The sequence below is a fragment of the Chiloscyllium plagiosum genome, chromosome 33, assembly GCF_004010195.1.
Source record: "Chiloscyllium plagiosum isolate BGI_BamShark_2017 chromosome 33, ASM401019v2, whole genome shotgun sequence".
NCBI lineage: Eukaryota > Metazoa > Chordata > Chondrichthyes > Orectolobiformes > Hemiscylliidae > Chiloscyllium > Chiloscyllium plagiosum.
Window position 1 is genome coordinate 31935744 of NC_057742.1, and position 16817 is coordinate 31952560.

At 36.8% G+C, this 16817-nt stretch overlaps 1 long non-coding RNA gene across 1 annotated transcript; it reads left to right on the forward strand.

Annotated features, from left to right (window-relative positions):
• The first annotated feature begins 1504 nt into the window (after positions 1-1504).
• Positions 1505-13525, forward strand: LOC122539680. Its single transcript, XR_006309150.1, has 3 exons — positions 1505-1618; positions 9580-9702; positions 13409-13525. It is a non-coding gene; the product is annotated as an uncharacterized LOC122539680 (long non-coding RNA).
• The last annotated feature ends 3292 nt before the right edge of the window (positions 13526-16817 follow it).

Sequence of the window (16817 nt, forward strand, 5' to 3'; positions counted from 1 at the left end):
TAAGCCTGTTGGACTATAGCCTCGCGTTGTGTGATTTTTAACTTTGTCCACCCCAGTCCAACACCGGCACCTCCTCAACATGGTCTCAGTAAACTATATGGGACACTTTTTGGGGGGTTTGTCCATGTCATCTTAAGCTCAAGATAAAACAATGCTGAAAAAAAACACACTGTAAACACAGCAATCTGTGTTTTTCTGTAAGTTAGACACAGATGGCATTACAGGCTATAGAGTGTTATTTCTTTTCCAGCAATTTTTTGACAGTTTTAATAACTTTTCTATCAGATGGTCACACATGTCAGGTTTAGTGACAAAGTCAGCTGATTTATCTAATAATGATACAGGAAGAACTGATTTTGATCAATGATGTTGACATCTATTTTAAGGGAATTTGACCATGTATATATTGTACAAATAATTCAGTGAGAATCTTGCTATTGTTACTAACAAATATATGTATGCTTGAGGTAAATGCCACATTTAGTCACCTCTGTGTTGTAGAATTCAATGGAAAACTGAAAATTCAAAGAGTTTGTTGAATTGTTCTGTACTTGGTATCTGTGATAACTTACCGGCTTTTAAATTCTCTTCATCAAAGGGTATCTGTGTGTAGCCTAACTATAAATGATTGAAAATCATTTCATGCTTTACTGTTTTTTTTATTCTTGTGAGCACTCAATAGGTGTAGATAAGAACATCAGGCTTATCAAGCCCACTCTTTCCAGGCAACATAAAAATTTACATAGTGTTTACCCTCCTCTCTCAATGCTTTAGAGATAAGGCTAGTGTATATCCTTCTTACATTGTAGTTTACAAAATAATTAAAGGGAAGAAGCATGATTCCCCCTTCTCAGAGATCGCTGTGTCAATTCATCTTATACATGTCAAACTTCACACTCCAAAACATATAATTGCCTATTAAATACCAGATTATCTGTTCAAATTATTATTTTTGATCATTTGCATGAATCTATTAACTGTGAATGAAAATATTGTTCTACTTGACTTGTTATCCCTACGTTTCTTCTTTCTTCCTCTGGAATTTGGGTCCTTTATCACTGTAAGCTATTTATTTGAATTAAATTTGTCAACAATTTTTAAAACTGCTGTCAATGTGATTTTGTGCACAACTTGTCTTTGCAATAGATAAAAAGGAGTTAACTAAGTAGATAAAAAGTTTCTATTAAACATTTAACATGAAGGAACTTTACTTGAACATTGTTTACTAAGTTGAAACATAGTTTTGTACCTTCACCTGACAGGAAAAAAACAAATTAATGCAAATATATTTTGTTTCCTATGAGGTAATTGTTGACTTTTATCACCTGGTGATGATGTCACACTGCTGGCTCCTGCTTGCTAAAATGCACAGGGACAAAATAAAAGTCAATGCAGGATTTTTTTTTACTTTTTGGAAAATTTATTAAAACAGGTTTTCACAAGCAACCTAGCAGAAACAGAGAGGTTTTCTCTCAGAGATTAATATCTATCCTGTGAACAGGCGCAAGTGGTATAGTATAAAAATGCACCTAACTTCGCTGCCTTCAGTGTAACTTCAGCCAGTAGGAGGCAGTGTTTCATCATGCTCTGGTAGCACATACTCCAATGGCTTCTCTTAGTAAGTGCAAAACAATTGGCTTTCTTTTGATCATGATTTATCTATATGTAGAGATAAAGTGAACTCAAATAGATTTAATTATTAGTGTTGGTTTTGTGCATTAGGTGGAACTTTGATAGTAATTGGAGTAATCCTTTTAAAGTGAAAATACTTTCATACTGGAAATCTTTGCTGGATAACCAAAGCAAAGCAATCTCTAAAATAATGTAACCTTACCATTTATCCATTTATACAATCAACACAAAAGAATTCAAGGAATATCTGATCGACATATTTTGGTTTACCAAATTTATTTGAGTGTTTCAACAGGAACTTTAAAATTCAGCATATTTCTCCTTGTTACTGCACTTCTATCCTAGATTTTAAATAAATGGATATTTTAGCAGAATAGTGTAATTGCATTTCTGCAACCTGCTAAAAGATACAACCTGTGGTCAAATTCTGATCTAGAATTTAGACGACAGTCTAAATTTTCCACTGACATAAAAACTTGAAGCTTGTAAGTGATTTCCATTTGTGTTGCCGCACAATTTTATTACCCTAACTGATGGTAATACTGAAGAAGTCAGATCCCAAAGTGAAACCTGGCTCGATAGACCATAACTTTTTATTTTTGTTTCTGTTTATTGTGGAAGTCAGTCACTGCATATGTTTGCAAGAGGCAGGCAATTTACTTTCAACCAAAAACTATAAATGTTTGATAGACAACAGGAATAAAATGTGGACTATATTGCACTATACAGGACCTATTCAAATTATTACAAGAGTACAGAGTCTCAAACCTCAGTGAAGATTCACCCTGTCTCAATATTAAAGCTTCTTATTCAGCTGGAACAGCTTAAGTCTATTTCTGTTTGGCAAATTTCTGTTTTACATTCATTCAATGCCATTTCATTTAGTTATTGTATCTTCCTGCAACCCTTAAAATAAACTGCGAAGTGAGCTGACTTATTTGCTAAAATGGATTCCTAAAACTCATGTCCTCAACAGTCTTGTAGAATGTTTTCTCTCTGACACGTTCACAGCCTTCTGCTTTGGGTTAAAATCACATGACACCAGGTTATAGTCCAACAGGTTTAATTGGAAGCACTAGCTTTCAGAGCACTGCTCCTTCATCAGGTGGTTCCAAAACCACCAGCGGCTCTCCGAAAGCTAGTGCTTCCAATTAAACCTGTTGGACTATAACCTGGTGTTGTGTGATTTTTAACTTTGTACATCCCAGTCCAACACTGGCATCTGCTTTGGGAACTTACTTCACACTGACTTCATAGTTTTTCAGGGCTTCTCACCACCCAAGATTGCTTGGACACAGCTACATTACCTTTGCTGTTAAGGAGTACTGCTCTCTGAATGAATCTGCTTCTGGCCCTGCTTCTGTTTCTGTGGATCATAGAACTCAAGTTTTATGCAGTCCTTTTCCTGGTGGCTTACTGATTATTTAGCTAAAATCAAATCCATTCTTGGAAGTGTGGCTTTGAACTCAGGAATCAAGACATTAAAAAAACAAGTCATGCCTTTACAAAAGTAAAAATTAAAATCCATTTTTCCTCTGCTTTAGATCCAAATAACAAAATTCTAAACCTTAATCATACCATCCCAGAAAAAATATTTTCATTTCCTATTGTAATTTCCTCTTATCACCGTTACCATTTTACTCATGCATATTTATTTGGACAGTACCAATACAGTTATACAAAAGGGGGAAGGACTTTCCATATCCATCAAATTCCATGCACCTCCATTTTGATCATGACATCCATATTTGTTCTTGTTAAAATAATGTCATCTTCTTCATGAACGGTTTTCAAATTGTATGCACATAGCATTAAACTCCAATGAAACAATCTCAGATTTTTGTTATGCATTTTAGAAGATAATAATCCATGAAAGTAAATCTCTGGGGAGTAGTTGGATATTTAACTGTCAAAATGTTTTGGAGACAAAATCAAATTATTTTTTGGTTGAATACATTTGTTGGCACAAATTCAGTTTCTTTTAGAAAAGGAACTGACTGACCATTTGGTCCCCATGTCGGCCTCCAGTAATGAAATTGCATCAATATAAATGGCATGGTTTAATTCTGCTGAAACCAGTGTGAACGTCAACTTTCATGCCTTCAAAGGCACACTGACATTCCTATATCCATTCTAACTTTTCGACATTCTTTAAGAAGCTTGTTCATGGAGCTAAAGATCACAACACATTTCCAATAAAATCCACTCATGCCTCTCATTTTTGTCTTGGGCGCAGGAAAATCCAAGATAGCCTATATTTTTGCCTCTCTGGATGATATGGCACTGTAGTTTGATCCAAGTAAGTTATTTTCACTTATGATTGAACATAGCCAAATCATCGATGTAGACAGGACAGTTCAATAAGCCTGCAATGGCCTTGTTCTTTAATTGCTTTAAAAGTGTTGGTGTATTTTCAATCCAAACTGTGTGAGTTTACATTGATAAAGTTCATTTGGGGTCACAGTAGATGAAAGATCTTTGTACCAATAAATGGAATTTGTCAAATTTCTTTAAATTATTTTTTGCAAAAATCCATGTTTGTCCAATCCTTCTAATACAGTCCTCTGATGTTACTGTGTTGATGTTGCAATAATTTGTGCAATGTCATTGTGATCTATATGGTTCAACATTGTCACAATGTGAATTCCAGATATTATGACATGGTTCAATAATGTAATTTCCTATCACGAGCTTGCTCTCTGCTCTCACTTCAGCAAAACTCTGGGATAAGTCCGTAAAACTGTTTCTTTATGGGTAATGCAATTCAACATTGGCCTACATGTAGGCCAAAGATATTTTCCCCTACTTTTTTGCACAAAGGATTCATGAGACAAGTGTTAGCTTGTTAAGTCACCTCCGTAGTTTTCTGGGCAAGAGTATAAGATTTCATCCAACATTTCATCACTTCTGTATTATCCAATCTGATTATTGCAGGGTTGACATTTAATTTCTGATTCATTTCACTCCCTACTTTTTTAGCTACTATAAATATACTTCTCTTCGAATAGTTTGCCTGGTCATAGTATTGGTTTAACATCAACATGACACACTCGCTGATCCTTCCTTCTGTCAGGAGTACTCATTGCATGATTCACATTATTGGGGTGTTTTCTTTGAATCGATATAGTCCAGCAAACACTGTTTTTAATGGTTCCATAGAAACAAGTAACAATAAGGCACCTTATCTCTAAGGCACTGTTTTGAACCTTGGGATTTTTAAAAATCATTCCTGAAGAAGGGCTTATGCCTGAAATGTCGATTCTCCTGCTCCTCGGATGCTGCTTAACCTGCTCCACACTCTTGACTCTGATCTCCAGTATCTGCAGTCCTCACTTTCTTCTAGTTTTTATTAACCTTTCCTAGTTTTCATTATTGAGCATCTTTTCGGCCACATAACAAGCTTTGGTTAATTTCTGTTTGAAACTCAACACATAGGTTGGAAGTGGAGTCTCTGGAGGTGCTTGCTTCACCCATTCAGGCTTTTGTTTAAAACACCCCAAAAGCATCACAAACTGCTTACTCTCTTGAATTCAAATAAACAGCTTGTCACCCCTGTCTTAAAACCTCTCTTCAAACCAACAACCAGGGACAAAATACATCTCTTAAAGCCATAGTATCATCACAGATTCAATTTCTGAGTAGGTAAATTGTTACAGTTCTCTCAGAATACATTTGTATTTCTGTTAAAGAAGCTAGGCAGACACGTTTAGCCTGTCAGAATCATTGTTTTATCTTCATTTTCATTTACGTTTTTTTAAAAACCTATCAGCTGACCTGATTTTTCTACATCTCTTTTGCATGGATTGTTTCTCTTCCCGTCTGATTGGATATCAGAATCCATTCAATCACAACACACAGTTAGAAAACAATCCAGGATGTTCCTTTTGGCACATCCCTGTTTGTTTTTGCATTCTCCATTTGCTCCTGAGTGAGGTCAATATTTGTGAACTGGCCAGGCCATTTCCCCAAGATAAATTCATCCTTTTGACAAAGATTAGTTGCACTACAACTACAACTTTTCCACTAAAACATTCTCCAGTCAAATGGAATTGATTTTGCACTCCCATATATGCCTGCAATTAATATTTTCTCCTTCAGTGGTTCCACTGGGAAAGTAGATCGTTTTGTCAGACAGCATCAATGACTGACTTGCTTCAGTATCTCTCAATATTTTTATTGGATTTGCCCCTTGATTAGAAGAATAAGGAAGTATCACTTGCTTTTGAAAAATACATATTCAGAACCTCCAGTGTTCTTAATTTCTTTAGTATTAGTCAAGAAAGCTGTTTCTTAACTCTCAGAAATCACTTCTTCCTTTTTCTTAATGTCTGGTGAAACACATTCCATCTGTGCCACTTGCTACAGATTTAATATTAATTTTCTTTTCTAATACACCCTTTCTTTTAGGTATTCCTGTGATTCAATATGTCCCTCATTCAGTTTTAGCAATTAAATTTAGAATGCCCACTCTTATTACAATATAAGCATGTTATGTTCTTTCTATCAATCCTAGATTCTAGCCTTTTTACTTTATTGGTTTGGTGCACTGGTGTTTATTTCTTTAACCTAATACTTTTTACTATCACCAGCCTTTCTATTTCAGCAGTTTGCTTGTTGATTCCTCAGTGTACATGTGAAACTCTCGGATATTTGAGACTTGATACTTATCTATACACACTGAGGGTTGTCACAATTCTTTTTGGAATTCTTCCCTAATGGTGATTTCTTTCACATTCTCAACTTTTCCAACTTCTTCAGTGAGCAAAACCAATGAAACCACAGCATTTCTTTGTCTCTGTTAAACTTTACAAATGTCTGGTTTGGTTTCTTTCTTATAATCCTGCAGTTTAAATGATAGCCTCCTGAGACAATCGTTGAGTATTGCCCTTTTAAACAACTTAATAGTCTGCAGACTGCCCTTCTGATATACTGGCTGACTTTATCAGGACACGGTGTAATATTAAGTTTAGAGCATCTATTGCCCATTTCAACCACACAGATATATTTTCAAATGAAATTAAATATCTTTTCAAATCAATCCTTTAAATTTAAGCACTAAACTGAAGATTTTTAATTAAATCAAATCACTCATTGTAATCCAAATCATCCTCTGAATTCTTATCTTTTCTTTCTTTACGCTAACCTTTCCTCTTGCCAAATATTATCTAGGCTCTCCACTTTAATTTTCTAGCCTCTTAAAAGTTATTTTTCTTTCTCCTCATCCAGATTCTTTGTTTTTCAGTCTCATATCTTGCAATTTTCTTACTTCCATTTCTGTTTTTCTCAGGCTCTACTCTTTTAATTTCATTTTTTTTCCATTTCTAACTAAATATTAGCCAAATCCTTACAAGATTATCCTTTTCATTTTTACCTTCCATTTATCTGGTAATTCTCACTCAGTTTAGACTTAGTCAAAGATTTCAAATAATCCACTGTCACAACATTTATTCCCAAAAGAATATTAGCAATAGTCAAAAATATTCTAAAATTCCAGCTCATGGTAAGTATCAATTCATTATAGAATCCATTATAAACCCACTGACTCCCACAGTTATTTGCACCATACATCCTCACACCCTGCTTCCTGTCAGACCTCCATCCCATTCTCCCACTTTCTCCATTTCTATTGCATCTATTCCAATGATGCCACCTTCCACAGGGTGGGAGGGAGTGAGGGGCCTTAGAAATGTCCACATTTTTCCTCAACCGAGGATTCCCTGCTACAATGGGCCGTTGGCTGTGTCTGACCTATCTCCTGCTCTTCTGCCTCCACTCCTTTTCTTCTCTCTCTTAATATTAATAGAGTCCCCTTGCTGCTCGGTTACCGCCCCAACAGCATCCATATCTATAAGATCATAAGCCACCATTTCTGTCACCTCCAGCCAAATGCCACATTCAGACACACATTCCCCTCCCATCTTTGTTAGCATTTTGCAGGGACCATTCCCTCCAGGACACTCTGATCCACTCCACCTGCAACACCAACACCTCCACAGCACCTGCCCACACAATCACAGAAGATGTAATGTCTGCCCATTTATCTCCTACCTCCTCACCATCTTGCCTTTCAGGTGAAGCAGCCATTATGTATACTTCATTCAATCTAGTTTACTGGATATCCTGTTTACAGTGTGGACATGATGAAACACAGACACTCTCTTTTTTTACTCTCTGTCTACCAGTTTTTCCTATCTGCTTTCTTCCCACAGATGCCGTCACGCCTGCTGAGTTTCACCATCAATTTCTGTTTTTGTTTCAAATCAATTATTCTGTTTCTATTCTCATTACCTCCACATAACTTTTTTAAACATTCTCAAATTCAAGGATGTTTCATCCCACAGACAGTCCCACTTTGTTATGATCTTAGCTGATGCTAATACTGGAGAAGATACATCCCAATGTAGAAATTGGCTCAATAATTTAAAAGTTTTACTTTGAATTTTAGATACCATAAATGTCAGTCATTGAACAACTTCACAAGAGGCTACCATGTATTATTAACAAAAAACATTAATACATATGGAAAAAAATCAAACTGTATCACACATTTGAAACAATTTCATTACAAATATTAAGTATATTAATAATCCCTTTTACCCTAGCAATAACATTACAGATAATCAAATCTCAGTGAAGTCAATCTATCCACCTGCTAAAACCTCTTGCTCAGTTGTCATGATTGTAATTTATCTCTTTTCAGCAAATTTCTGCTGTGCATTCACTTGATGCTATTTTCTTTAGATAATGTCTCTCTCCAAGACCCTTAACATACAATTAATAAGTGTTCCTTGTTTTCCAGTCTTTAACAAAATTGCAGGATACCGTTTTCCCTGATAGCTTATGTTGTGTCTTGACCAAGCTTATATGGTATCATAGAACATAGAACAGTATAGCATAGTACAGGCTCTTTGGCTCTCAATGTTGTATCGACATTTTATCCTAATCTAAGATCAGACTAACCTACGTCCCCTTCATTTGACTATCATCCATGTGCCTATCCAGGAGTCATTTAAATGTCCCTAATGTATCTACTACCACTGCTAGCAGCCATTTCCATGTGCCCACCACTCTCTTTGTAAAGAACCAACCCCTGACATCTCTCCTAAACCTTCCACCAATCACCTTAAAATTATGCCCCCTTGTGATAGCCATTTCTGCCCTGGGAAAAAGTCTCTGGCTATTCACTCTTATCTATGCCCCTCATCATTTTGTACACCTCTATCAAGTCACCTGTCATCCTTTTTCACTCCAATGAGAAAAAACCTTAACACCCTCAACTTTTCTTCATAAGACATGCCCTCCAGTCCAGGCAGCATCCTGGTAAATCTCCTCTGCACCCTCTTTAAAGCTACCACATCCTTCCTATAATGAGGCGACCAGAACCGAAAACCATATTCCAAGTATGGTGTAACTAGAACTGCAGCAAAATCTTGCAGCTCTTAAACTCAATCCCGCTGCTAACCATACACCATACACCACCTTAACAACCTTATCAACTTGGGTGGCAAGTATGACGGATCTATAGACATGGACCCCCAAGATCCCTCTGTTCCTCCACACTGTCAAGAATCCTGCCTTTAACCCTGTAATCTGTATTCAAATTCATCTTTCCAAAACCAATGACTTCACACTTTTCCAGGTTGCAATGCTCCAAGTAGCATAGCCCTAATCACAGCATTGACTTTAGAAGAAAATTCTTATAAAGTTCCGGAAAAAAAAACTTGATGAATTTATTAAGGAAATCAAGAAAGATTATACAACATGGATCAAGGACTTTACATTCTAAGCATTAATTAAGGTGCTATATAAGGAAGTAAATTTATCCCACTCCTGTTCCTAATCCACACCAGCCTAGTATTTAATGCCCATTTGTACCACTCAGGAAACTGTGCTCAAATGACAGTGCATTCTGATCAGGTAACTTTACAATTGCCACACTCATCACAGCATCAAACATGGAGGAAGAAGCCAGCAAAAAAAATTCCAATTTACAGATGAAGAAAAAAATTAATCACTAAGAAGCAAGAGACAGCATCAAGCAGACCAAGCATCCAGTCAAGCTACTCAAAGGTAAATAAAAATGTATTAATTAAGCTTTTTTAGCTTAATAAATACACAGAATTCCAGTGCTGTATTCTGTTTTGATGTTTATGTTTAAATTGTTTAATCCTAAAAAGAATAAATTATAAAACATGAAATATTTCTTCAATGTTTCCACTCTTTGTAATTGGTTTTACTGGTTAATGTGCACTTTGCATAAAATTAACACAATTGCCCATAGCTTCTGTGCACCAACCTATACTTAACAAGCAACTCATTTAAAACCAACAACAAAACCAGAAAGTGCTGATAAGACACAACGAGCTGGGCAGCACCTGTGTTGCAAATAGACAAGTTGATAACTTGACTCAAGCATTTTCTTGATACAAACCCATTGTTAGTTATTGCCATGCATCAAGCATAAACTCTGCTGTGATGAACTGAACTCCATCATGTCAGCACAATGCAATTTCAGAGGTATTGTCGTCACCATTTTGTATCAATTTATTCTACCATGGATTATCAACTGGAATCTGCTGAGGGCGATAAAGTTTCTCAAAAGTCAGTTGTTAAAAGGTTGGTTTAAAATACAAAATCTCACTCCAGTGTTCACTTTCATCCAGCAATCATTGAATCCGATTGTAGATATCAGTGCCACATGCTTATAAGCAGGATTTCAGTGTCCAAAATAAAATTTCTGTTTAAAATATACAGTTTTACAAGAAATTAGAATCCTAGAGATGTACAGCATGGAAACAGACCCTTTGGTCCAAGTTGTCTATGCCGACCAGATATCCAAATCTAATCTAGTCCCATTTGCCAGCATTTGGCCAGTATGTCTCTAAACCCTTTCTATTCATGTACCCTTTTAAATGTTGTAATTTTACCAGTCTCCGGCAGCTCATTTCATACACACGTGACCCTTTGCGTGGAAACGTTACTCTATTGGTCCCTTTTAAATCTTTTCCCTCTCACCCTCAACCTCTGCCCTCTAGTTCTGGACTCCCCCACCCCAGAGAAAACACATTGTCTATTTGCCCTATCCAGGCCCCTCATGATTTTATAAACCTCTGAGGTCATCTCTCCGCCTCTGACACTACAGGCAAAATTGCTCCAGCCTATTGAGCCTCACTTTCACTCAAACCCTCCAACCCTGGCAAAGTCCTTATCAATCTTATCTGAACCCTCTCAGGTTTCACAACATCCTTCACATATTAGGGAGACTAGAATTGCACACAATATTCCAAAAGTAGCCTAAACAATGTCATGTACAGCTGCAACATGAACTCCCAACCCCTATACTCAATGCTCTGACCAATAAAGGAAAGCGTACAATTACGCCTTCTTCACTGTCTTATCTACCTGTGACTCCACTTTCAAGGAACTATGAACCTGCACTCCAAGGTCTCTTTATTCAGCACCACTCCCCAGGACCTTACCATTAAGTGTATAAGTCCTGCCCTGATTTGCCTTTCCAAAATGCAGCACCTCACATTTATCTAAATTAAACACCATCTCAGGCAAGTGAGATATCAAATTCCACTCTGCTGAAGGGACAACAGTCTAAACATTAAATTGCCTGCCTGACCTGCCGAATGTTTCCAGCATTCTTGAAACCTGTACAAATGGCAGATTGAGTCCTTTATAAGAGTTTATTTTTCTCAAGCGTAAGTAGGTATGTCAAACAATCACGAGATTTTTCAAGTAGCAAAGTTACTTTCTAAAACAATTTATAACATGTCTGAAAGTCCAGATGTATTTCCTTTTTCAAGTTCTATTTTGTTTGCAAGCCTGTTTTAAAGTGTTTTATTTATATACTTGGCATAAAACAATGGCTAAAATCTGAAGCAAAAACAGAAAGCTGGAAACATTCGGCTGGTCGGGCAGGCAATTTAATGTTTAGACCATTACCCCTTCAACAGTAGAATTTGATATCCCACTTGCCTGTGACAACTGCTCACAAACATCAAAAAGCAGAAATCAAATGGTCTCCATTGACAAGGTTCTTTTCAATGGGCCCTATGGTGTTATAGGGGGATAGAACAGCAACAATTCTTCCATTCCACCTGTTTTGACACTCAGCCTCCATCCCATGCGACTACAGCTTCTTCTAAATTTCTTCTAAACAACGCTTTTTTCAAAGATTTCCTCAGTTGTTATTTCTATACTTGATGTGCTATACTCAAGTCTTGAAGGGTAAGTGCAAAAATCCACTAGAGTGTTTTTTTGCTTTGCAATTTGGATATTGGCAGCTGTTTTCTTTATGATTATAAATGTTCATGAATAGCACAAGTCTTTGATATGTTTTCCACCTTCTGATAGAACTATATCCATGTCCATTGTTTGTTGTTGGCCTTAATTTGGTAATTAGAAATCTGCAACCAAAAAAAAGGTGATGGGAAAGCAATGACGTAGACAAATCAGTACTTGTCAGACTGGCTTAATATTAGCATTCATATCTCTGACATGGACTAGTTATGGATATAATCCATTCACAATATTGTCCACACAACTTAAAGCTGACAGTTCAGTGCAAAACTGAAGGAGCTTTTGTCCTTTATTTTATTATCCTATTTTTCTAATCCAACCTATTCAGGGATGTTATTACACACCTCTACAATAGTAGGATGTGAACCCAGACCTCATGGTCCATGGGTAGGGACACTATTACTGCACCATAAGAGGACTTCTGTCCTTTAAAAAAAAGGTTATTGTCTACAGGTCTTGTTGAGAAGGCTACTATGGTTGTCTCATGCCAATTTACCTTTTGAAAAGGCAAAGATGAGTTGCCTTTTTGAACGACGGCAATCCAAGTGTTGTAGGTACACTACAGTGTTTTAAGGAAGTGAGTTCTCAATTCCTGAAGCAGCAATATTAAAGGAACAGTGATAAAGTTCCAAATTAAGATGATGTATAGCCTGGCGGAGACATTCAGGTGAAATTGTTCATGTGTCTGTTGCCCTTGTCTTTGTCTTAATATGTTGAGGCTTTGTTTGCTTACTCAGGTAAACATAAGAAGGAGAATCACACTGGACTGAAATCTTGGTCTCTCTCCACAGGTGCTGCCAAACTCAATGCGTTTCTCCAGCATTTCCTGCTTTGATTTTATATACTATTGAGATTCCAGATAGTGTTTAAAGAGCAGAGGATTTATTAACCATCTCAGAGAATGCTGGAGAAATCTATACCAGACTCAATACATTAATTCTGTATCTCTTTCCATGGATGCTGCGAGACCTGCTGTTTCTCCAGCATCTTCTATGTTTGTTTCAGATTTCCAGCATCCACAATATTTTGCAGTTTTTAAAGATAATTTAACAATCTCATTCCTGTTTGTATGACCTTACCATGTATAATTGGACTCACAGTGACTTCACAAGAAAAGTAATTCAGTCCTTGTAAAGTGCTTTGGGATAGCTTGTAGATATGAAAAGTGCTTTATAAATGCATGCTATTTCTTCTTTTAAATGCACAAAAGATCATTAAGACTAATAAAAGATATCCAGCATTCTAAATGCAATTTACCAGCATCCTTGTAATCACCTCACACTCCCACCCTCATTCCAAAACACTCCATCTGATAATAAAATGTATCCTTGGAATTGTATGGAAGGAAGTACACACAAAAGGGTTAAGTTCAGATCAAAAGGTCATGGTATGTAAGAAGCCAAAAATCCATTCTCCTAGTTAAATGTTTCATTGTGTAAACTGATCTGATCTCTATTGCCTTCTGTAGGGAATCGTTCAGGACCATCTGATGAAGCCCTTTATATCAGGTAGTTCTCATCACTAAAATTTCCACAAGCAAAATTCATCTGTATTTTTTAACGTTAAATATTGTAATTTAACATCAAGAAATAATACAGGTCAATTGTGTTATATTTACAGTTTCCTTTAAATAACTTTTATGTATAAAGCTTCACAGTTGTCTCTTAATAATATGCATCTTGATTTGAATTAATCTGTTTGTTCTCATGATATTTGTAAATCTTGCTGTGTTTCGGCGTATTTCTTTAGAAAATGGTGTGCAATAGTTGGAATTGTGAAGTAAATAGTTCTTGATTAAATATGAGAAATTACAAGTAAAAGTAGAAAATTAATTTGGTTTTCTGAACTTAATTTGTACAACGAATGTAAAATGCTATTGTGATATATAACAATAAACACTATCAGTATAATTCATTGTGTATAAAATATTTTGAATCATTTTTAAGAGTTGCAATCTGAATATTTCATATGTTTTTTTTTCAAATACTACAGCCAAAAAACATCTTGTTAATATTTTAGGTAACTAATGTTTAGTACTGTTTATGGAAACCAAGCTATCCCCAAGACAAATGAAAAATAAACATTACATTCATTTCTTAAAATAATGAGTGCATAACATAATACTTAACACCTATCTATCCTGCAGTCTTAGTATGCAATTAGATTTTGACCTGCAATAGGTGATAAGTCACAAATATTGCTTGTGACTGATTATGATGTATTATCTTTTCTCAGCCATCTCAACCTCTCTGCGAGTTTTGATTGTTGGAATCATGACACTATCCTCCATTATATTTCCTCTGTTACTTGGTTCCATCCAATTATAGTCAAGGCAACTCCAGCAATGGCTTTTCTCACCACATACTGTTACTCCCAGATTCCCAAAGGATGTGCTTTCAGCCTCCCTCTCTTCTTTATCTATATATTGTTTCTTGGGATGAGCTAGCTGCAACATGAACAGATAACATCAGACTTTACATTTTCTCTTGACTTGTTCACTGGTAATGTTGTCAGTTTTGCAGACTTGGATAAACTGAAATTACCTGTTGTTACATACTTGTACCACCTTCAGTCCCAGGCATAAACTCTGTAGATGAAAGCTGGCTTAAGTTACACTGGACTGTAACTAGAGAAAAAATTGGTTAGGCTACAGCTAAAGTATTGCTTGCAGGTCTGGAATCCACGTTATAGGAAGGATGTGATTGCACTGGCAAGGGTGCAGAGGAGATTTACCAAGATGTTGCCTGGGTTAGCAAGTTTTATTTATGAACAGAGATTGGTTGGACTGGGGTTCTTTTCCTTGGAGCGGAGAAGAATGACGTGGAGACATGATTGAGATGTATAAAGTTTATGAGGGGCATAGACAGAATAAACAGGAAGAACCTTTTCACCTTAGTGCAGGGATCAGTGACCAGAGGACATATATTTAAGGTGAGGGGCAAGCAGTTTTGGATGAGATGTGAGGACATATTGTTTTCCTCTCAGAGGGCAGTGGGAATCTAGAACTCAGAGCCTGTGAGGGAGTCGAGGCAGAGATCCTAATAACGTATAATAAATATCTAATGTGCTCTTGTAGTGCCAAGGTGTACAAGGCTCTGGGTCAAGTGCTGAAAATGGGATTAGAGTAGTTAGGTCTTTGTTTTTGACTGGGGCAGACTCATTGGGAATCAGCCACACTTTAAAAACATATTTTTTCTCTTTTCTATTTTGATGATTTCTTAGCTGGTCACTTAGCTGTGCTGGATTTTAGGTCTGATCTATTGTTCCTAGAACTATGTAGCTCTGAGAATCACCTACTGCTTATACTGGTTGGATGCAAGTAATCCTATGCAGCTTCGCCAGGTTGTCACCTAACTTTTTACATATATCTGGTATACCATCCTGCACTCTTCTTTGAAACATGGTTGGTCTTTTGGCTTGGTGATGATTGTAGGGTGGGGATATGCCAGAAATGAGGTTACAGATTCTAGTTGAATATAGTTCTGCTACTGGCTTAGTGGTTAGCACTGCTGCCTCACAGCGCCAGGGACCCAGGTTCGATTCCAGCCTTGGGTGACTGTCTGTGTGGAGTTTGCACATTCTCCCTGTGTCTGCGTGGGTTTTCTTTTGGTGCTCCGGTTTCCTCCCACGGTCCAAAGATGGGCAGGTCAAGTGAATTGGCCATGCTAAACTGCCCATAGTGTTAGGTGCTTTAGTCAGAGGGAAATGGGTCTGAGTGGATTTCTCTTTGGAGGGTCGGTATGGACTTGTTAGACCGAAGGGCCTGTTTCCACACTGTAGGGAGTCTAATCTAATCTACTGCTGAAGGCTGTCTGTGCTTCATGGATGCTCAGCCATGAGTTGCTGAGTCTGTTTGAAATCTATCCCATTCAACATGATGGTAGTTCCACACAACAGAATTGAGGGTATCCTTAGTAGGAAGATGTGATTTTAGCTCCCTAGGAATGTATGGTGGTCATCCCCTCAGGACAGATGCATCACATATAAAGTGGCAATGCATTTATGAATGTGAGTTTCTATTCAGCATGAAATGTCACCTATCTGTCCCCAGAAACTTTTTGCCATTTGCCTTCGTGTGACATGTTCTTCATGGTTGGAAATGTTTAATCTAGTGGACAGTAGAGCTTTAAATATGGCATTGTTGGTGGAAATTCTCGGAAAGTCCTGGCAGTGGTATGTCCAAGAGCAAGATAGCGCAAAAATAGTACCATAGAGATGTGGTGAAGTAGATAATTGTGTGAGATAACTTCCTAGAGAAACAGAACAGAAACCATCCATTAAACTCCCTGAAATTAACACAGCCAATTTTTGGAAAAATTCAATCCAATATAACACATTTAAAGAAACCATGCACTTTTCACTGAAACGACATTCCATCTAACATCAAAAACTCAGCAGTCTTACAAAGGAAATTAGAATAATGTTAGCATTTAAAATAAAAAGGCATACCATATGGCAAAGAAGCTTCAGAACTGGAGTGTTTTCAAACTTGCAAATGCCACAAAATGTTTTCTGAAAAAGGAAAAGATAAAAAATATTTTTCAAAGAAACAATGTCACAAGTTGAGTTTGCTTCTTGGGCAAATCCTTTTGTACAATTAAAAGTGTTCATACATTCCAAACAGCTGAGTTCTTGTTTCTTCTTCTTTTTATCATGTCTACAATCCACGGTAATGTGTGCATAAATAACAAAGGAATGCACTTTGAGATAAAATTCAATGCATGTGAAAGAGTTGGTGAGGTAGACACACAAGAAGCACCTGCATGTGATGTTCTACTCAAAAGTTAATTGTATATAAACGGAATTAGAGTCCACACTGTTAATGAAACCTTTATTACTGTTAGCCACACCCCATAAAACTCACACCCCACTGATTT